Source organism: Camelus dromedarius, chromosome 8, assembly GCF_036321535.1.
Source record: "Camelus dromedarius isolate mCamDro1 chromosome 8, mCamDro1.pat, whole genome shotgun sequence".
In the NCBI taxonomy this organism is placed as follows: domain Eukaryota; kingdom Metazoa; phylum Chordata; class Mammalia; order Artiodactyla; family Camelidae; genus Camelus; species Camelus dromedarius.
Window position 1 is genome coordinate 15,765,224 of NC_087443.1, and position 22,465 is coordinate 15,787,688.

The following is a 22,465-nucleotide window of genomic DNA, read 5'->3' on the forward strand; positions in this document are numbered from 1 at the left end:
TATTCTGTACTTAACACATTTCAATGCACAGAAACACAACTAATTATCTAAAGATTTAAGCTTTGAATCCTCAAAATTCTGACTAGGTAACTAAATGTTTACAGAGCAAACTATTTCTGGAAATTAAAATGGCACAGGAGTTGGGATATTTCCTTGAACAAAAAAAATTCCATCTCAAAATACCGCTATTGATCATGATTAACAATGATTTTTTTCCTAACTTTGAAAATGTTAAACCCAACTTTTATATATATGCTTTACTTTTAAGAGAAAGTGTCAAAATCATAATGAAAATGAGGAATAGATTCTTTTTCATAATGGGCTATGTCCTATATTCAACATCCAAACAAAATGTCAAAAATATTTTTTAGTATCTTTTTACTTTTTTCCATGCTATTAACATCAAAAATAAATAATTTTTTCAGTACTTTTTAACTAGAGAAAATCAATACTTACAGAATTAGAATCTCCAGTGTGGTATGCTACCTATGATAACTAAATAGTGTTTTAATAGTATAAACTGACAAGTTAAGGGGGGAAAAGGTCATTAGAAAATAACCTTACTTAATTTATTAAGAGAAAATTTCGGGCATTAAGCTCTAAATATTTAGCAAATAAGACTAACTCAACCCATAATTAGGAAATATTTATAGATGAATGAAGGTATTTTTTTAATAGCCAAATAAAGTAGAATTTTTAAATAATGCTTCTCAATCCCAGAAACTTAAATCCCTGATGATATTGGGAATCATCCAAGGTGTTAAAGACCATTGCTAGCATCCCATGTGCTCTCAGGTACATTCTAAAACTGGGTGTGGCACATTTAGTAGTCAAGCTCATAACACTAGAAGAAAAGAGACTAGGTTAGGGGGCTGAAAATATCTAGTGCCTTAGTATTTTGTTTACATAGTACCAAAACAAGCAAAAGGACACGAGTTGGGGTGAGGAGGTGTCAAAGCATTGCTCATACAGATCACAATATAAAAAACATGGGTAAGCCAAATTATTAAAAACTTACTGATGTATACTATGTGATTATGCATGCTATATTAAAAAATATAAATAACACATAATCGCCTGTAGTGTATTCCTTACATTATTACTACCATTAAATTAAAGGCAAAAAAAAAATCTCAGCTATCTTTCATAATGCTTCTGATTCATAAAGATTATAAATATCTACTGGGACATACTCCAAATGTCTGGATAATTCAATCAAATCAAGACATTCAATCCATTATAGTATATAAGAGATGATCCAAAGCAAAATGTACTTCAATCAAATTTACCATTTGCATGTGTAAAATTTGGGGCTAAGGTTAGCATAACACTTCTTTTAAGCATCTGGAAGCTGAATCCTATTCTATACTTTTAAACGGTCTTATCATCCAACTTTCCTTCATCCATGTAGAATTAAGTCTCTTAAATCAATCCCATTTTAACATCACTATATCCTACACCTATGATAACGAAATCACAAATGTTTAGCTTTACCCTCTGAGGAAATTTTAATGAGAAAGAGGAGGCATACAATTACCAAATATAAAAATAAGATCTAAGGCATCATGTGTTTAGAGGCTGAGTGCACTTTAAGTCACTTAACAAGTACTGATTGTCACCAGTTAACTTTTGATTTTCACCAAATTCCACTACATCACTGAAGTGCTTCACATGCTGAACAACAGTATCTAACTGCCAAGAAAACAGAAGTCCACTTCTTTGGTAACCATGAAGTAGTATAGTTACATCCGTGGGCTTGCTGGGCTCTATTTAAAAGTGTACAGTTTATCAGACAGCAACCAAATCAAATGCTGTAAAAACGCTGGTAGTAGTAGGATAAGTTCATTGTTCAAAGCTGAGCACCAGGGTACTAATATGTGTTCAGGACATTAAAAGGCTATAACACACAAAATTCTACCCATGTGCAGTAAAACTGTATATAGCTGCTGTCTTCTTTGTCTTCTTCTTTGCATTTCAGTACAGTAACTATATCTTGGTAGAGCTGAGGAGGTATTGTCACAGTGTTTATCACAGTGTTTATCACTTTGGGTGGTGGTGCAGGAGCCTTAAGAACTCCATCATCTTTTTGATTTGGTTCCTTTGAAGACAGCCTCACATATTAATAAAGGTATTAAATTAGTTGTTCTAAATAAATATATAAAAATAGCAACATCTCATCTAATTGGCAAATTTAGTTTAAGAATAATAATCCCCTCTCCCCCTGCCAAAGATAAAGGTTGCTAGGGATAGTTTAAAAATTTTATGCCCTACAAGGTGAGACCCAAAATGCTTTATTCACAAAAGAACCACTCAGGAATTCCTTCTGGTCTTTTTGACCTTACATTTCATACAATTTGTTATGTGTCCCCAAGACCATTAGAAGGAACACAATTACATACATAAATAGCACTTAGAAGCAGCTCAGGATGGACAGGAAAACTACAACAGATAGAAAAATTTTTAAATAGAGGCATTTGTATATTAGGGTAGGAAAAACCAGCCATCATCTGCACAATAATGGTTCTATACTAGTAAAAGGAGTATAATATATCAACTTAAGAAGACAAGGAACTGTACATTGTATTTTAGAATGATTTCTATCCCTATTTTTGTTATTATAAAGTACTCATTCTTTGATTGCTCCAGATGGCTGAAGTGTCACCGTTAATCAGAAGTATTAATATATGGTCCTATCAGTTATTCTGAAGAAAATAATTTGATAAGAATCTGTTTCAAATGTGTTTTGAATTGAAAGGTATTACTGGAATGCAGGAAAAAGTTCTGCTCTGAAAGCAAATTAATCACTCAAAGCCACTTGAAGATTAATGTAATTTATAATACAGCTCTTAATACAAATATGAAATACACAATACTGCATTTCCATAAAGTGTGGGTCAGGAGTAAAGTAGTCTAATATTTTTTGAGGCTTTCATTTATAAGCTAGTAACACCAGAATTTCTGTTATTCTGTCCACAATCTTTACTTTTCCAATGAATAAAACTAAAGCCACTAAATTTTAGTGAGGAAGTCACAAATAAACTATTAGAAAAGCCAGAGACTCTCAAATTATGAATGAAGATAGCAACTGATTAATTAATTTATAATTCATTACATAAACATGAAGTGGCAAAGCACAGCTCACTTACCGTGACACTCTGAGGTTTGCTACTGGTGGCCCAGGTAGTTCTGAGTCTGGATGGTTTCAACGTCTGGCATTATATAGAGCTTTTGTAGGAGACTAGAGAAATGAGAAAAAGGTCAACTGTTTCCACCTTACTTTGGTGCCTTATAAAATTACATTAAAAAAATAAAATCATAAAGAATAATTGAAATACAGAAATACACATCCTAGACAGAAGACAGACAGTACCTGGCCCTATAGCAGACATGGAGCCGCTAGCCTTTTCTGCCACAAAATCAACACAAGCACTCAGGGAAAGGGTACCAGGTCCCAGCCTATCTCCTAATGGCTTTATGTTCTGAGAATGTAGAAATGGTACAAACACAGAGGGAATGGGAAGGAGACAACTGACATGTGATGCAACTAAAGTTTTAACTTTTCAGAAGCCACAGCTAGTTCTATATTATATTTATCTTAGGATTCTGCAGCTTTTACTTATTTATTTATTTATTTATTTATTTATTGAGGTATAGTTGGTACACAACATTAGGTCAGTTTCAAACGTGCAACATAATGATTCCATACTTGTAAATACTGTGAAATAATCACCAAAACAAGTCAGCTGGTGAGTCTGAGCTGGTACTGTCTGCCACATAGCAGGCCAGTGAATCAAGAGAGGAGTTGCTGGGACAAGGAATAGCAACTTTATTCAGAAAACCAGCAGGTGGAGATAATAGCACACTAGTGTCCCAAAAAACGTTCTTACTCGAGTTCAAATTCATGTTTCTTTTATACTAAAAGGGGAGTGGTTGTGGTTGGTTGGTGCAAACCTCCTGGAACCTGAATACTTTCTTTGCTGCTGTTGATCTGGTCACAGTGTTTCTATAAATCTCCACAAGACCAATGTTTTTCTCTGTTTTGCAAATTATGTGAATGGAAAGGGAAAGGTGTTCTTCTTTAGGGGTCAGAGTCTTGAGAATAGGCTCTCCTGTACATTTCAGGCTAGAGACAACATTCTTTTAGTGATTACTTTATAGCAAAGCCAATAGAATACAAAGGTTAAAATGAAACAGATCAATATGGAGTCAGGTTTGTTCTTTCCTATTTGAAGTCTAGATGAACCTCTATCACCATACATGTGTAAACAGTTTCTTTTTTCTGATGAGAATTTTGAAGGTCAACTCTCTTAGCAAGTTTCAAATATGCCATATATTATTATTAAGTATGGCTACCATGCTGCTTCTTACATCTTCATGCCTCATTTGTATTAAAACTGGAAGTTAGTTCCTCTTCACCTTCACCCATTTCACCGTACCCACCTCCTGCCTCTGACAACCACCAATCTGTTCTCTTTATGTATATGAGCTTGGATCTCTTTTTAAATTCCACATATAAGTGAAATCCTCCAGTATTTGCCTTTCTTTGAGTTATTTCATTGAGCATAATGCTCTCGAGGTCCTTCCATATTATCACATGGCAAGATATCATTCTTTTATTTGGCTGAATATTCCATTGTACACCTGTATCAGCATTTCTTTATCCACTCTGTCATCGAACACCTGGGTAGTTTCTGTATCTTGGGTGTCGTAAATAATGCTGCAGTGAGCATACAGGTGCATGTATCTTTTCAAGTATTTTCTTTATATGCATGACTCACATTGAGCAGTACACCAGCAATTAACACATTGTAACTGACTGTACATTAATTTTTTTTAAAGTTAGTGTTTTCCTTTTCTTTGGATAAATATCAGAAGTGGATAGCAGTGTTGTATGGTAGTATTATTTTCAATTTTTTCAGAAAACTCCATTCTGTATTCCATAGTGACTGCACCAATGTACATTCCCATCAGTAGTGCACAAGGGTTCCCTATTCTCAACATCCTTCCAATATTTGTAATCTCTTGGGCCTTTTTTTTTTTTTTTGATAATAGCCATTGTATTCAGTGTGAGTGTTGTCTCATTGTGGTTTTCATTAGCATTTCCTTGATGATTAGTGATGCTGAGCTTCTTTTCATGTACCTATTGGCCATCTGTACATCTTCCTTAAAAATATTTAGATCTTCTACCCATTTTATAAACATACTGCTTATTTTTTGTTTCCTGTTGATTTGTATGATTTCTCATATGTTTTGGATATTATCCACATGACAGCTGTGATTTTCAGACAACTTCTCCCATTGAGAGGGAGCTTTTAAAGTTTGTTGATGGTTTCCTTTCTTGCACAGAAGCTTTTGAGTTTCATGTAGCCCCACTTGTTTATTTTTGCCTTTGTTTCCTTTGCTCTGGAGGCAGATCCAAAAAAAAAAAAAAATTATCACAGGGCTAACAAGAAGCTGACTGCCTTATTTTTTCTAGAAGCTTTATAGTTTCAGATCTTACATTCAAGGCTTTAATCCATTTTAAGTTAATTTTTGTGGATGGTGGCTCAGTTTCCTTCTTTTGCTTGTGGCTGTCCAGCATTCCCATCAGCATTAACTAAAGAGATTGTCCTTTCCCCACTGTGTATTCTTACCATTTATTGTAAACTGACTGCAGTAACTGACAATATATGCATAGGTTTATTCCTGAGCTCTGTATTCAGTCCCATTCAATTGTGGGTTTGTGCTTATGTCAATAGCATACTGTTTTGATCACTACAGTTTTGTAATATAGTTTGATGTGAGGGAATGTGATGTCCCCAGCTTTGTTCTTCTTTCTCAAGATTGCTTTTGCTATTGGGTGTCTTTGTGTTTCTATACAAGTTTTAGGATTGTCTGTCCTATTTCTGTGAAGAATGCCATTGGATTATATTAAAGATTGCACTAAGTCTGTAGATTGCTTTGGGTATATGGACATTTTAACAATATTAACTCTTTCAATCCATGTGGATGGAATATCTTCCCATTTATTCCTATTGTCTTCAATTTCTCTCACTGAGGTCTTATATGGTAATATGGATATTGTTCATCTGAACTTGGGTGTGCATCCACTGAGGTGAAACAAATGACTAGTTGGATATTCTAATTCAATTATTCCCTGTGCCTTTGAGAATCAGATTTACCAGTGAGGAAGAAAGGAGATACAGATGTCACAGAAGAGGTTAAGTAAAAATCTCACAGTTCTCAATTTGAATTGGACGTATCTGTACAAACAACAGAGAATTTTCTCATATATGTAATACCTAGCACTTCCCACTGAAAAGACCTAGAAACAATGCTCAAGCCAGAAGCAGGGGGGATACCTGTGTCAGATATTTAGTATTCAATATTATTTCCTGCTAAAAGAAAATAAGGTTTCTTGGAGAACCACTGGTGACAAGATGAGACAGTTTGAACACCAGCAAATACAATAATTGCAGTACATTGTAATCCATCAAACAGGTTTTAATCCTTGACTTCATTTTGGTTTTTAAAATTAATTCATCATCTTTGCAGGATGACAGGGTAGCAATTCATTGTCTTGATAATGGATAAGTGAATGAAAAGAAAGAAGCATCTAATGTGCCTCTCCTCTATGAACTATTTAAATGGGTGGCCGAACAGTAGATGAAGGGAAGTGTCTCTTTACAAAATTAAACCAGCAAGAAATGAAAAAGAAATGATGTAATTAAAAAATCATACTTCTTCACCCCCAAAAGGACTAACCAATGTAATCACTGAACATTGCTGCTACCACCTCAAATATAGACATGACAACTTGACTTTGTGTCATTGGATGAAACAGCACATCAATACCTAGGGGTCTCATCAAACATCTTGAATGTTAGTCTGATCAAGCCTCTGAATACCCACCTCAAGACTCAGCTCAAGAGTCACTTCTTCCAGAATGCCTCCCATGGTTGCTCTCAAACTACATAAGACACTGTATCTGTGCTCCCAGGGCCCCTGGGCTGGCTAGTTCTCCTGTAGCACAGATCATACTCTTAGCCCACTGGTCTGTCCCTGCCACATCCAGCAGGCAGGATGGGCAGCCTGCCAGAGCTCTCCCAGAGAGTGGTCTTGGCCCAGCTGGAAACCATCCCATCAGCCCTGGCCCAGCCTCACGGCCCTAAGGAGGGTCCCATTTCTTCCTCTTCCTTTGCCTGCTTTCTCCAGCTGAAATTAATAATTTTAAAGTAATTAAGCCTAGCAAACCATAACTGATTAAGAACTGTTGGTGGCTGGCAGAGCTGTAAAGCATCACTTCTGCCTAAGCCTGAGTTTGGAGGGCAGCGGGGTAGGGGCCTGATCCCAGGTCCACACTCTTGAGGCCTAACCACCCTGTGGCAGAGATAAACCTCTCTGAGCATCCAGCCACCTAGTGAGACTCTCAGGGGACTTCTTAATGAGATTAGGCAGCCCTGAGAGCTCTGCCTCATGGTGTGGAGGATTTCTATTCAATAATTCAGAGCAGGACAGAACCTGACCAGGAGGATGTGGGAGCCCTTGTCAATAAGGCAGCTCCCTCCTGCACTCCTAATTCTGCCATGGTCAGTCCAGCCCCTCAGGGTACACGGTAGCCTGGGGCAAAGTCCCCACCAGACAGAAGGATGAGCAGAGCTGGCCTGGGGTATGGGGTAAAGCCTGGTCTCCTGCTGCCAACCTGGGATTTCTCCCCCTCCTTTGGAACCTGGGTGAGCTCTCAGGGGTGACCACAAATGAGCCATCCCTAAGGCAGCAGACAGCCCTGCCCACAACAGGGCGTGGGGATAGGAAAGACCCTCCCAGGTGGAAAAGGCTGAGTCAGGGGCCAAGGTTATGGATTGTGGCTACATATAAAGTGGGGGCACAGTGTGTAAGGCCAAAACCCACTGTCCCACCCCTTCCTGGAAATAGGATGTTCACATCACACACAGTTAGGAGAAGGACCGCAGACACCCCAGGACCTGAAGGAGGCCACAGAGCAATACACCCCACCTCCTGGTCATCAGGTCCCTCTCCCTTCAGGACTTAAGGGTGTGAAGGGAGGTCCCAGTCACACCACATCCACAGGGACTCTCAGGAAACCTGGGAGGGAGCGGTTCAGACCCAGGGTCCTCTCCCTTCTCACCCCTGAGCCCATGCCCCACCAGGCTGATCCCAACCCTTCCCTCACTGCCCAAAACACCACCCACAGCTCAGCCCACTCTATCCTACATGCCTGAAACACTCACTTCCTTTACTCAAAGCCTCCTGACCTTTGGGCCAGTGCAAGTGTTCCTCCCCCAGAAAGCCTTCCCACACCGCCCAGCCTCATCTGGTCTCCTTCCTGACCCCATGGGCACAGCAAACAGCTCAAAGCATGGCTCTTTCCCTCCTAACACAGCCCGCCCCAGAGAGCTTTCAAATCCTCAAAGTCTGAGGTCTCCTGGAATCCACCTGTGAAGAAAGGTTTGGTCACCAGGTGTGGCCCCATGGCTTCCAGCCCAACCCCGATCCCCAGAGCACATTGGGGATGGGCAGAGAAGCCCCATGCTTCATGGCCACTCTCACTTCCCGGGGGGCAGCAAACAGAAGGCGGAGGGCAAGCTGGTGTTGTGTGGACCCAGCCTCCTTTCTCTTCTTTAGGTGACACCACCCATGTCCGCTCTGCCTCTTTCACTCTCAGCCCAGGGGCTGGGGAGGAACCAGGGCATCCCACTCCACTGGCACCAGGACTGATCCGGAGGAGACTGTCTCCATGCCAGGCCCATGAGCAGCGATCCTGGGACCCTTGGGAGGCTCTTGTTAAACATTCTCCCTCTTCCTGTGGGGAAGCACCAGGGGGCTGGGCTGATTAGACATGAGCCTGCAACAGCCTGGGGGCTCTGAATGGATAAGGCTGCCTGGGAGGGAAGGCCCAATCCCAGGAAGGCAGGGGCAGGGTGTGTGGAAAAGGAGGCAAAGTCCCAAGGATACCATTTGGGCCCCTGGATCCAGCCATGCCTGAAGTTATACAACCTGAGGCCTTTTCCATTATATGGCCTGATTAAACATCCATATTTTCTTAGGCTGGTACAGGTGTTCCTGACACCCACATGACTAATGTAACTAACACAGAGAGTGACTTCAGGCCCTCAGCAGGATCCCCTGGTGTAAGGCTAGGGGGTGGTATTCTCAGGTGGTCCAACTTAGCAGTCCCACAAGCACACAGGGGGGCAACAGCTACCACCTCTCAGACATGTGAGGCAGAAACTCTCCACATCACCCAGGGCACCATAGCTCAGCCTTCTTGTCACAGAAATGGGGTCCTGACAGGAAGGGGCTCTCTAAGTAGATGATCCTTGGACCCTCCCACCACCAGGGTCTCAGCCCATCTGCAGGTGTTATGCCTGGGAGCTCACTAGGACACATAGGCAAGCACTCCTGTGTGTTTGCAGGCCCACACATGTACATGCCATAGGTACAGTCACACAGCCACTCAACAAATACTTGCTCTGGTCCTGCATTGCTGGGTGTTGTGAGACACAAAAAATGGTGCCTGTGCTCCCAGATCCCACAGGTGACCCCTAAGACATGCGGGGAGATGGGCGGGATAGCATGGCTGCAAAGAGAAAGCCCCAGACCCCTCAGGTAACAGAGCAGCCAGGGAGGGCTTCCTGAAGAGTGTCCCAGAGGCAAGGCTGGAGCAGAGCTGGCACGCAGTCCCTGTCCAGCTGCACCCCGCCATCTAGGAGCTCCCCTGGAGCACTCGCCAGCACTGCTCAGTGGGTGCTGATACTCATCACAGACGCAGGCTGTCCTCCCTTTAATGAAGGTCCAGGAGCTAAGCAGCCTGACACAGCTGGACCCCAGAGCTGTGCTCCCCAGGCTCCTCCTGATGAGGATTCCATCATTAACTAAAGAGCTTCAAAGCCCCTTCAGCCCTGGCTCACCTGGAGGGTTCTAATTCCTGATTCCTCAGAGGCCAACGTGGCAGAGTCGGCAGCTGCATTCTTGCAAATGGGCACTGCTTACCCACTGTGCAGGAGTGTGGGGCAAGGGACCTGGCAGCTCAAGCAGCCATGCTCGCCAGCCCCACACCTCCAGTTGCTCCTCTCTCTCCCTCCCCAAGTCATCATCCCCATTTCACACATGTGGAGACTGAGGCCAGAGTCAGTGGGCTCCTGAGCCCACCAGAGGATTCCCAGGTGGGAGACAACAGTGGAAACCCAGACACAAATTAACATGTTTACAAAACAGAAAGAGACTCACAAACACAGAAAAGAAACTATGGTTACCAGGGGGAAAGCAGAGGGAAGGAATAAATAGGGAGTGTGGGATGAGCAGATACAAACTACTATATACAGAACAGATAAATGGCAAGGTCCTGCTGTAGAGCACAGGGAGCTATACTCACTAACCTGTAATAACCTACAATGAAAAGAATATCTATACATGCATAACTCCACCACTGTGCTGTACAAAATAAACCAACACATTATAAATCAACTATACTTCAATAAAAAAAAAAAAGAGTGGATCTGGAAGAACCCAGATCCCAGCTTATACCCAATACCCACACAGCAATCAAGCTACACAGACCCCAAGGCCAGCACCTGGAGCCCAGGATGAGCGTCTACTTCCCCTGGGTAACCTCCCTTCCCTCACCACCCAGTCCCATCCCCATAGGCACATCTCAGAGGGGATGGACAGACCAATGGCCCTGAGCCCCTGACAGAACAGCTCAGGTGGGGAAACACCTTTGAGAAATGAGTCCCCCAAAATTATTCCCTGCTCCAGATGGTAAGCATGGGAAACCTCCTCAATGTGACTGTAGCCTTTGTGCTGGGACTTAGTATCCCCCATGGAAGTGGCCACTGCCAGGGAGAGGCTGTGCCACCACCTCCTATTATTTCTTGCCAGCTTCTTCAAATCCAGAAGCTGACCAGGAGGGAAAGGCCAGCATGAGGTGGCAGGACGGGGCAGCTATAAATGCAACAAGCCCCACATGCTGTGGGACCACGAGTGGTTCTGAGCATGACCCCAAGCTTGAGGGGGTCTCAGAGAACAGAGGTTCCATGTGTCCATCTGTCCTATTATCCATCCAGGGGCTTTTACTGACCACCCATGACCGACAGCACACCAGGCTTGGCTCTAGGAACTGAGCAGTGAATGAGACAGAAGAGTCCCCGCCCTCACAGACCTGATGCTCCTCACAAATAAACGAATAACATAACTGCAGGTGGGGAAGCTGGCAAAGAAGGAAAAGAAGGCTTTGTCAGGGAATGAGAGGGGCCCATCTTGGAGCCAAGGGGAGCTTCTCTGAGAAGGTGAGATCTGAGGAATAGCTGAGCTGAGGAGGAGCCTGTCATGTGAAGGGCCTTCCAGGTGGGGGTGGATAGCATGCACAAAGGCCCCGAGGTGGGAGCCTGCTTCACCTGTTGGGGATACAGGAAGAAACGAAACGTGGCTGCAGCAGAGATGTCAAGAGGTGTGGCGGCAGCGAAGCAGGTGAGCTCAGCCCTTTTGGGGGTACATGGGGGCTTTCAGGCCCTGATAAGGGCGTCTAGATTTTGTTCTCAGTACTGCAAGGAGCCACTGAAGGGTTTCAATAGGAGAGGAAGGTGACTGAATTAACTTTTCAGGTAACGCTGGCTGCTGCATGGACAGAGGCCTGGGAGGGAGAGCAGAGGCAGGGAACAGTAAGTGACCACAGGGATCCAGGCTGAGGCTGGGGTCATGTCGGTGGAGGTGGTGAGAACTGGACAAAGGCCTGAGATAGGGTGAGGGTCACGTGCATAGTGGGAGGGCAGGCAAGGAACAGGGAGAATGCTGGCTCGGCTACCAATCCTTCACGTTTCCCCCATCCAAGTACTAACCAGGCCCGACCCTGCTTAGCTTCCGAGGCTCGTTCACACTTGTGAGGCAAACCCTGCTTCCCTCTGCTCTCTGTATACTCCCCCACGCTCCCCAGGGCTGTCTGAGATGATGCTCACACAGCCCTGGGCACAGGGGTCCATAGACACTGGGGATTGAGAGATGCCTCTGCTTTTTAACAGGCCATCCCCAGGAGCCTGTACTAGACCACAGTTGCCAAGCACACCTCATTCTTCCCCTCAGTGAGGTTCCTGGACTGGCTCCCAGGGCCACCCAGGTGACTGCCCACAAGGCTTCTACAGTGAAGGAAGGAGGAATGGAAAAGTCTGGAGTCCAGGCCCTAGAAGACCCCATGTGCTGTGATTCTGTAAAGTCCATATATAAAGAGTGTACATGGGTAGAAACAGAACACAGGATGGAGTCTGGGGCAGAAATGCAGCCATTTGTGGTACATCAGTGATTCCCCACAGACAAGATCCCGTGTCCCCTCCTTACTGCCCAGTGACCCCATGTGGAGCCACAGAGTAAGCTGGGGAGCTGAGCAGTGGGATCAGGCTGGGCCTGGCCTACTGAGCATTTTGGAGGTGGGTAAGAGAGATGCAGACACCCTGCGGGCTGGCTCAGGGCTGGGAAGGAGAGGCAACCCTCTGGAAGGCATGACTGAGACTCACAAGCTCTGAGCAGGCTGGACTATAAACAGGCAGGTGTGAAGTCACACACTGGAATCAGTCACCTGCACAGGCTCCAGGAGGGGTTCTCTGATGCATCACCCTTTCTTGGGCAAAAGTTCTGGGCTTGAGGACCTGAGCCTCACCCAGACCCATAGCAGGAGTACTAACTAGGACTTCATTAGAGTCAGCAGAGCATCCAGGGCAAGCAGTGACTATGCCTCTCCCTCTGCACTGGTCAGACAACCTGAGGACAGTAACTGTGGCTCCTGTTTCCTGAGCGCCTCTTTAGTGCCAGGCACCAGCTTAGTTCTCCACTGTCATTACCTAATTTGGTCCTGGAGACAACCTGTTAAGGGAGGTACCACTATCCCCATTTTGTAGGCAGGAAAGCTGAGGTCAGCAAATTAAGTCCCGTATCAAGAGACATCAGGGATGCTGTGTGTTAAGTGGGGAAAGGACAGAATGAACAAATCCAAAAGAGAACCAAGTGAGAAATATTCAGGCTGCAGGATGTGAAGCCTGAAAAAGTCTGCGGGGCACAGTGGCTGTCTTTAAACATTTAAAGGGCTGTGGGGTACAGAGAGCCTTAGGCCAGTGTATCTCAGTGTAATGGCCCTCGGAGCTGCAGGGATCTCATCCCACATGTATGGGCCCTGAGGCCCTGGGGGGCCAACGCCCTAAGTAAGAGCCCAGGATGGAGGGAGTGGTTAGTGAGGGCAGGGGCCCTGGAACCACCCAGGACTGACGGGGAGCAGCACCTGATGTCTGCAGCCATGACACGGAAGGCAGCCAGGACCCCGGGGCTGAGCCAAGTCAGGGCCCCTCAGCACCTGGCACCAGTCTTGCAAGATGGGCACCTCTGTGACAAGCCCCAGGAGCCCAGCCCAGTGCCAAGTTCAGGTCTTAAAACTTTGGGCCTGGAGCTCAGATTAGGTTCCAGAGTGTGGCCCCTCCCTTCCTCCCAGGCCTCTGGATACTCAGACAAAAGGATGGAAAGAAGGCCCCAGCCCTAGTCCAGGAGCAGAGCTAAGGCAAGACCTAATGCCTCTGCCTCTGCATCAAGAAGAAAGGCTGTGTGGGGAGGAGAGAGCACAGAGACAGCCTGCCAGGCCAGGCCCGGGCTCAGCCTGCAGGGGCTCATGCCATGTCAGGGCCGGTACATGGACAGACTGAGCCAAGAGCTGTAGCCAAGGGCCTCGGGAGGATGGTGTCTAGCCAGCGGGGTCCATGTCTCTGCCCTGACCTGGGGGTTGGTAGACCCAGGCAGGGCCCAGAGACCAAGGAGTGTCATGCACTCTTTTCCAGGGAACAGGAGAACAGAGCAAATGGTAGCCAGGACACAGAGAACCAAGGTCCACATAGGGTGCAATGTGCCACTGCCCAAACCCTTAACCCCACCATGGGGCTCAGCACGCCGCTGCTGGGCACCCCAGTGGACAGCTGCTTGCCGACAGCCTCCTGCCTGCTGTGCATACATCACCTCTCTAGATCCACCACCACAACACTGAGGTAGCCCAACTTCACAGACACTGAAACTGAGGCTAGAACAAGGCTAATGACCTTTAAAGATCACACAGCACATCAGTCACAGAGCTGGGATTTGAACCCAGCTCTGCCTGACCCCTTCCCACCAAATAAAGCAAGTTATGGGCTCTGTGGCCCGCTGCTTGGGGGCTGGGCCAGGCTGGCTGGATTCTGGCCCAGATGCACACTCAGAGCTGTGAGGCTGCAGCAAGACTGCAGTTCCAGGCAGTGACAGGCTATGGGTTCCCAGAGCCCCGGACCACACAGGTGGCTCCAGGCAGCCTCTCTGTGAGTCACATGATCAATATCAACCTGCTTCCCTGCTCTTCTTCCCCTCAGCCTGGCCTGGTGCAAATCCATTCCTTTCCTGGTCAAACAGCGCCCACCTCTGGCCCAGGCAGGGATGGCAAGAGAGCACAGCTCCTCCAAACCTGGAGGAGGGCAGCCGAAAAAGGCAGGCCAAGGCACAGAGGGGCCATGAAATGCTCTGCCTCCAGGGTTGTGCTCCTGAGAGAGGAGACCACAGGACTGGGTGCCAGAGGCTCCTCCATAGGCAGTGAAGAAGACACCAGCCCATCCAGGTCAGGGGAGGGGCACCACCCCAGACACCTGGCACACAGACACACCCACCCACAAACACTCAAAACAACAAAGAGGGCCCTGAGCCACACACACCTGTGCCACCAGCGTTGGGAGCACACACTGGCCCATAGAGCTGGAAATGAGCCTCACAAGCCTGCAAGGTAGTCCGGAAGGAGCCCAGCCCACCTGCTCACAAGCTGTCCACTCCAGCCCCGCAGTGCAGAGCACTCCTTGTGCCATGGCTTTGCGGGGCCAGGGAGAGAGCGTGTACCTTGCATAACACCACAACTGCCCAGGGGCACAGGGGGCCCTGCACAGCCCAGCTGGTAACAACCCCACTGGTCCCCAGTGCTCTGCCACATGGCAGGACCCATCCCTGTTAGCTCTGGGCACAGCGGCCATCCACTCACCTTCCTGCAGGGCCTGAAAAGGATTGTTGACCTCAATGACCTTGATGGAGTAGGTGATCTTCTAGCTCTGCAGGATGTCATCGCTGAGGCTCTGGTCTGGTGCGGCCAGCTGGAAATGCCGTCATCCTTGGCCACATTCTCCTGGAAGATGGCACCTGGAGGAGAGGAGGGGTCAAGACCAGGCCTAGAGAAGGCCTCACCTTCCCCACCCAACCCCCACCCTTGGCCTTCAGATCATGGTGCTGGCAGGACTGCAGGTTGCCAGGTGGTGGGAATTCTGGGCTGGAGTTTCAGGTGGAGAGGATAGTTTAAAGTTCTCCTTGGTCCACCAGCACAGAAATACACCCGCCCCCATAGGCCAACACACCTGACATGAGTCACACATGCACATGGCACATGCTGCCACCAGGTCACACAAGTCTCTCACAATCAAGCCACTTCATGTATGAGCCATGCCCCACAGAATGGACTGAGTCAAGCTGGCATGACCTCAGGCAGCACCTAAAGGCACTGACATGGCCCCAGGAGTGCCATTCCAGGAGCCAGAAAATTTCCCTGCAGGGCAATGGCCCCGGCCCCAATCCCAAAAATGGATTAATGACTTCCTTCTGCCCTGCTGGCCTAGAGCAGAGCAAGCAGGTCCGTAGTGGCTTTCCTGTGCCAGGGGGCTTTGTTATGCAGGGGCTTTTGATGACTGATGACAGGCAGCTCAGTGCCAGTCTGGCTGCCTGGGCTCTGCCTCCTGCTCTCCAACCCTCCCCACTTTTTCTGCTTCCACGTACACTGGGGGGTCTCTGGAAGGGGGGATTGGAGAATGTTCCTAGACTCATTGCCTTCTGACACAACAAAGCTGAGGAGCCCAAAAGGGGCCTTTCTTAAACCATGAACAGCTCCTCCAGGGTGGCCTCCAGCTGGACCTTTGCATTCTTGCCTTGGCCAACTCTGTGCACTTGCACCTGAGAGCAGTCAGACTCGCCAGAGCCTGGCTCTGCAGCCTGGACAGCTCTGGAGTCCTCCCTCCTCTCCAGGTCCTTAGGGTCATCATAGTCCCAGGGCTGGGCCCAATGATTCCCCAAGCTGGGGACTGGGCAGGAGGAGGGAGGTCCCCTTCCATGCTATACCCAGAGCTGCAATGCTGACCTCAGGACCCAAGCCCCACTGACACCACTACCCACCACTGGGAAGCAGGCTTGGCCAGGTCTCTGCCTGGGGATTGCAGTGCATCAGCCCAGATTCAGTCCCTTACCACCCCTCACACCCCTGCCTGGCCTGTCCCATCATTCCTGCCTTCTCACAGCTCCCAACCCCCAGTTTCTCTGGGCTCCCTGGTCTTTCCCAACTTCCATAAAGGCTACTGCCAAGGAGCTCCCCAAAAACAACCCCTGTCAGTCCCCCAAACCCACCCAACTTTCTGGGATTTCCCCACGCTGCTACCAGCTCCCACACACTCCCTATTCACAGGCCCCTTCCTCCTGTACTCTCTTCTTTCCTCTCCTGGTTCTCCCTCCATTGGTCTCATCCTGCTCATCTTGCACACACACACTCCCCCAACACACCACTGCCCAGGCTTCTCGCCTGGCTCTCACCCCCTACACCATCTGCCAGGCCCCAAGACTTAGGCCACGGGAAACTCTGGGACTGTCCAGGATTGGGCTTCCATCGCCACAATCAGATACACACACACACCCATACATACACTGAGAGATACACAGATACCCACCAGGGAAACAGGCAGACACTGTCCACTCTAACAGGCTGAGAGACAGTCATGCACGCACCAACACAAGCTAGGATGGCCCCAATGCCCTCTTACAGTGACATCAACATGGTACCAGGCACGTACACAGCAACACACGCTGACAACACCCACCCACCCACATTCACCCATAGTTCTTGTTGGGCCTCTTCGATCCTGCCCTGACAACTTGGTGAGACCAGGGCCCTGTCTGCCCCAACTCCCCGCTGCTCTGAGCTGAGAGTAAAGGCTAGTGCTACCCAGCCTGAAGCCCAGCCAGGATCTAGATGTGCCTCTAGCCCCAGGTTGCACACAGCCAAGGCCCTCAGTGTCCACAGAAGTCACAAGGCACCCCCAGGGTACTGGAAACCTGGGGAACAGCGGGAGCCCTTGGGAGCAAGGCGCTGCTCATGCACATCTCCCCCACAGGGCGGCATGGCCTGGCCCTTCTTGGAAGCATCGCCCACCAAGCCCCTAGGCCCAGGAACAGCCAAGGTTGGATGTCTCCTGGCCCCCACACCGCTGGGGCCCCCCCTTGCTCAGCCTCAGTCCTGCCTCCCACTACACTCACCGAGGTGGATGACGGAGCTGACCTGCACTGACAGGCATTGGAATATCCAGTGGAGAAGTCACAGCATCAGCGTTTCCATGTCCCCTGGGCGTGCGGCTTATCTGCCCAGGCCAGGGCGAGGCTGAGGGCAGTGCAGAGCTTGGAAGCGCTAGTCCGGGAGCAGCTACACCCCAGTTCCCGGGGAGAGCCGAGCCCCACGGCGCATCTTCACCCGTGTGCCCGCCCCTGCGCCCGGTGCCCTACCCAGCCCAATGTGGTCAGGTCCCCACTCGGACTTCAGGAAAGGCTGCGGCAGCATGACAGCCCGAGCCCAGGCTGGTGCAGCGGGGCGGCTAGCGACGGCAACGGCGGCGGCGGCGGCGCTTCCCGAGGCTCCTGAAGCTTCAGAAGCAGCGGAGGCAGTGGCAGCGGCAGCCAGGCCGGCGCAGCAGCTTGCGGCTGGCAGCGTCCAGGCGCCTGAAAGGAGCGAACTGCGGAGGACACCCCGCCCCCTCCCCCTTGGCTCCGCTCCCCCCCTCCGCCCGCCTCCCTCCCCTCTGCCCTCCTCTAGACCACGTGACTGCGGAGTCTCAGCCTTGACCTGAGGTGCTCTCCTGCTCGCAGCTTGGAGAGGGTACCAGGTGCTCCTCACTCCCAACTGGGGGGATACTGAGGCCAGCAGGGTGGTGGGGAACTGCCGGGGCTGTGGTGTGCAGAGACTTGGCAGCCCGGGGCCTCACGCCCTCCATTTGCCAGGGACATGAAGATGAAGAAGGGTATGACTCAGACAGCTCTTGGGGGTTCCCAGAGACCCCTGGCGATCATAAATCTCAGCCGCTGAGTGCCTCATGTCACAACCCCCGCCCTGGGCAGAGAGGCCCTTGTGAAGCCAGGCCAAGGACAGCCAGGACAAAGATGGGGAGAGACACTGAGCCAGGCACCAGGATACAAGGGGACCTGCCATGGCCAAACATCTGGAGCAGAGGTGTGGTGAGCTGGACCCTAAATGGCCCCAGGGACCTGGGTGGGGGCCCATCCCCCACCCCACAACTCAGGGCTCAGCAGCCAGTCAGGCAGGACACTTGGACTCTAAAGCCCAATTCATGGCCAGAAACCGGTGCATCCCTCACCTCAATGCCTGGAGGTGAGGAGCTTTCCAAGCGGCTGGCCTGCTCACACTCTGACCCTGCGTAGAGCCTTTTACACATGAGCCGGGGTTGAGAGTTACTTTCTAGTACCCAGGGGTGAGCTGGGCTCTCTACACCGCTAAGTGAATGTTTCTGGCAAGCCATCACCACCAGATGTAAGTTAAACTATTTGGGCTCCAGCCTGGGAGGAAGTGGCAAGGCTGAAGAGTAGCCACCATTTCCCATTGCCCCACCCCCCCCCCACAAGTTTCAAGGCACACCCAAGATTTTGGGGAGACAGCTGAGCCTTCCCAGACCAGGATTGCACAGAAGTTTGATCTAGAAGCACCTGGCAGAGCCTTCTACCAGGGTCCCATCCTGGAAGCCCAGGAGTACCCATTAGCCCTGTCATTGGCCTGGCTCCAAGGCCTCTACCTTGATCAGGATCAGGTGCTGGGCATGACAGATTCAGAGATGCTTTCCTGGAACTCCCCGCTCAGAGCAGAGGCAGACAGTTAAACAGATTATTAAAAGATGTGGTAAGGACCCCGAGCAGCATGTATGCACAGGTATGTCCTGGGCTGTGATCTAGCCTGGGAGGAAGGGCCAGGGGATGGCTGCCTGGAAAGGTGACAGTTCTAAAGGCTGAGTGAGGGTTACCAAGGGAGAAGGGAGGCTTTCAGGCACTGAATGCTGCTTAGCCAGCCAAAGCAAAAAGAAAAATTAGTGTGTGTGCGTGTCCGTCCATCCGTCTGTCCATCCGTCCCAAACTGCCTGCCACAGAAGACATTGACTAGTTTTACTCTGGAAAGATGGAGGGGGAGGCTGTGCAGAGGGGCCCAGTGCAGGCTTGGAGAGCAGTGAGGCAGCCCTTGCAGTGGCTGATGGGACTGACTCTGTTGGTCAGGGGCAGCCTAGGGGAGAGGAGAAGCTGGTCTGGAGAAACAGCAGGGAGCCACATGGGCTGGCAAGGTGACTTCCAGAATGAGGGGCCAATGAGCAGAAAGTGAAAACTGACCGTGCATGCAGGAGGCTGAGCTGTCCAGTTGGGTGTGGTGCTCACACAAAGGCACTTCCTCTAGAAACCTATCTTGACCTTGAATTGTAAAACATGCCCCACTCAGGCTCTACAAACTCTCCATGTCTCCATTCTCATTCCCTGAAAGTTCAATAGTGCACTGGCTGAACAGTTATAGACAGAAGAGAAATAAATAAAGGATGGGTTTTATTATCTGACAGTTTGGTTCCTATGGGGACTGTCTCCACCTCAGAAGCATGGTAGTATATTCACCCTCTAGGGGCTCGAACTTGAGATCAAGAGCCACAGGGTCAGGGATTCCACAAACACACTTGTTTGGACACCTGCAGTATGTGAGTAAAGTAGGCACGTGATAATTCTAACCCAGTTAGAAGTTCTTCTTGACCTTACGCTAGGTAGAGGTAGCATGATTGCAGTGAGGTCAAGTAGCAGGGAACCATACCCAGGCTATCTTTTTCAAGTGCAAAACTCAGGCCTTCACACCCTGATCACTGCCAAGGCTCTACACCCAGGACATGGAACACCACAGAGGCCCCTTGTCCTTCCCACCACTGCCCAGAGGTCTTTCTGCCTCTGCCATCTGATGATGAGAAGCCCTGTAGGTCCCTGCAGTAGGCTCCACACGGGTTGAGATGAGCCCATGAGCTGAGTCAAGGGAAAAAAATGCACATCCCAAACTGAGAAAATAGCAAAAGATAAAGTGTGGAGGTAGACGCACATATAGAAACACAGAGGGGAGGAGAGCAAGATGTGAAGGAGGAGTCAGTGGAGGGGCCAGGATGGAATTTCCCAGAAGGGTCCTGGTGGGAGAATGCTGAGGCCAGTTCACTACTTTTCAGACATGTCTCTACAGAGCAGGGGCCTAAGGTGGCCCTAGGCAACCAGAGACATGTAAACCATTATGTCTTTAGTGGGCATCATAGGTTTGCCAGAGGGCCACTGATCCACAATAGAGTCAAGACTGAGGGGTGAAGCCCTTGTCCCCTTGGCCACCAGGGAGCTCACAGGAGGCTTATCCACCTTGACTCTGCACACCACACTCTGTGACAGTGCCTCTGTGACTCTGTGCCCTCATGAGGGATGGGGCTTCAGGTGTCCACAAGTGAGGTGTGGTCCCAGGTCTCACTGGATCCCAGACTCACATCTGCTCCACTTCGGTGATGGGATACCCAAGTGTCACCATTCCTACTGAGGTAAGAGCTACAAAGTGGAGACCCCAGATGCTCTGTGAAATGAATGTGAGAGGCTCAGCCCTTCCCATCTCATCCCATCCTACGTCAGGTACAGCCTGGCCTGCAGCCTCTCCGAGCTGAACCCCCATTTTCCCAGAGTCAGGGATTAGGGGACTTACATCTGCCTGGAGCCTTTGCTCACCTGGCAGATAACTCCTTCCCCAGAATCAGGCGTCCAGCTAGACACAATCCCTAACGAATCAGATCACCCTGTTCATGGACACACCCATCTCCATGAGCAGTTTTTCTTGCCCGTAAACCTCTTCTTTTATGTGTCAATGAAATTAAATTTTGATTGATTTACTCTGTCTGGGTATCACGGCATTTTATCACTGTGTAAACCCAAAGGATGAAGATGCTACCTTCTGGGGATGCTTCTGAGGACTTGGCTAGGATTGGGGCTTTTCCGCTAAGTGTCTCTGAGACATTTCTTCGTGTTAGCAGAGTGACAGGAACAGATTTCTCTTTTAAACTTCCATCCTTTGGATCAGAGGGAGTGAGAAAGGGAAGCAAAGAGCATGAATCCAGGACAGTGTCAGTGGTGGCCTGGACAGGAGGGGGAGGGAGATACAGAGAGGCGATGAATGCATTTGGAGTTGGGACCCAGGGACAGGGGAGGAGCTGACTGCATGTGGGGTGAGGAAGAAAGAGGGAGCAGACAGAGCCCTAGAAGTTCTTGTTTGAGCAGGTGGGGAGATGGAGCTGCTGCAAAGATCAGGGAGGGGTGGGAAGAGAGTTCCAAAAGGCAGCTTGGAGCCAACTGAACCTTAGACACTTATGAGAGTAGATCAAATTTGATACACCTTCCTCATGAAATCATTGGAAGAAACTGATTCCCAGGGAGTTTCCACCAAGGCTGAGGGTCTTCCTGCTCTTGTGGATAAAAAATCCTATTGTTCCTGGGGAAGGTGATTGTTTATACTGGGGCTGGAACTTGGGGAGAGGCATGTGAGGACAGGAACACAGAGGCAGCACCAAATGAGACTGTCAAATATCTCTGGTGACAGCAACCCTTCTACTGTCCATCTGTCCCTGCACCACTGTGTGTCCAGCCAGAGAAGGTGATCCTGCCAGGCTGTGTGCCCGTGAAGGGGACAGTCTCCCTGCCCCCAACACTGTGGTTCTGAGTGTGGACAGTGGAACCAGACTGTGTGAGTCTGTGATCCCAGCTCCAGCCCCTGCTACCTGTATGGCCTGGAGTCATGGTGCTCTGACCTGCTGGCAAAGGCTTGAATCACTTTCCTCAGGTATGCTTTGGAAATTAGAAACTGTCAGACCTCAGGAAGCTCTTGTCCATCCCTCCCATGTGAGGGCAGTTTTCTGCAGGCCACACAGAGAGTGAGCCCTGGCTTACAGGTGTGCAAAATCACACACACAAAAACACAAACACATAGACACACATGCACAGTGACATTAAATAAGGACTAGGGGGTGGGGTCAGGAGAGGAACAGATGTGAGGGTGCTAATAAGACAAAAAACAGGGGGTTGGAGGCATCACCTACAAGTGTCACCACTCCCACACTTTTCAGGTCTTATTTCTCATGCATCTGAGGACATCCCTAGAAATATAAGTTAGAATCAACCCTACTGTGCAGTAGGGGAGACCATCCTGGAGAAACACCAGAATAAATCCAAGATGGAGAACAGGTAAGAATGAGGACTTGAGTCTGGAAAACAGGTCGTCTCCTCACAGTTGCAAACAAACCCTCCCTGGAAGCTGTGGAGAGGGCGGGGCTGCTGTAACTGTGGAAGATGTGGG

General features: G+C 49.1%; 1 pseudogene; it reads right to left on the minus strand.

Moving 5' to 3' along the window:
* The window catches only part of LOC116156069 (zinc finger protein 532-like), a 61,127-nt pseudogene that overhangs the window by 22,201 nt on the left and 16,461 nt on the right, over positions 1 to 22,465 (minus strand).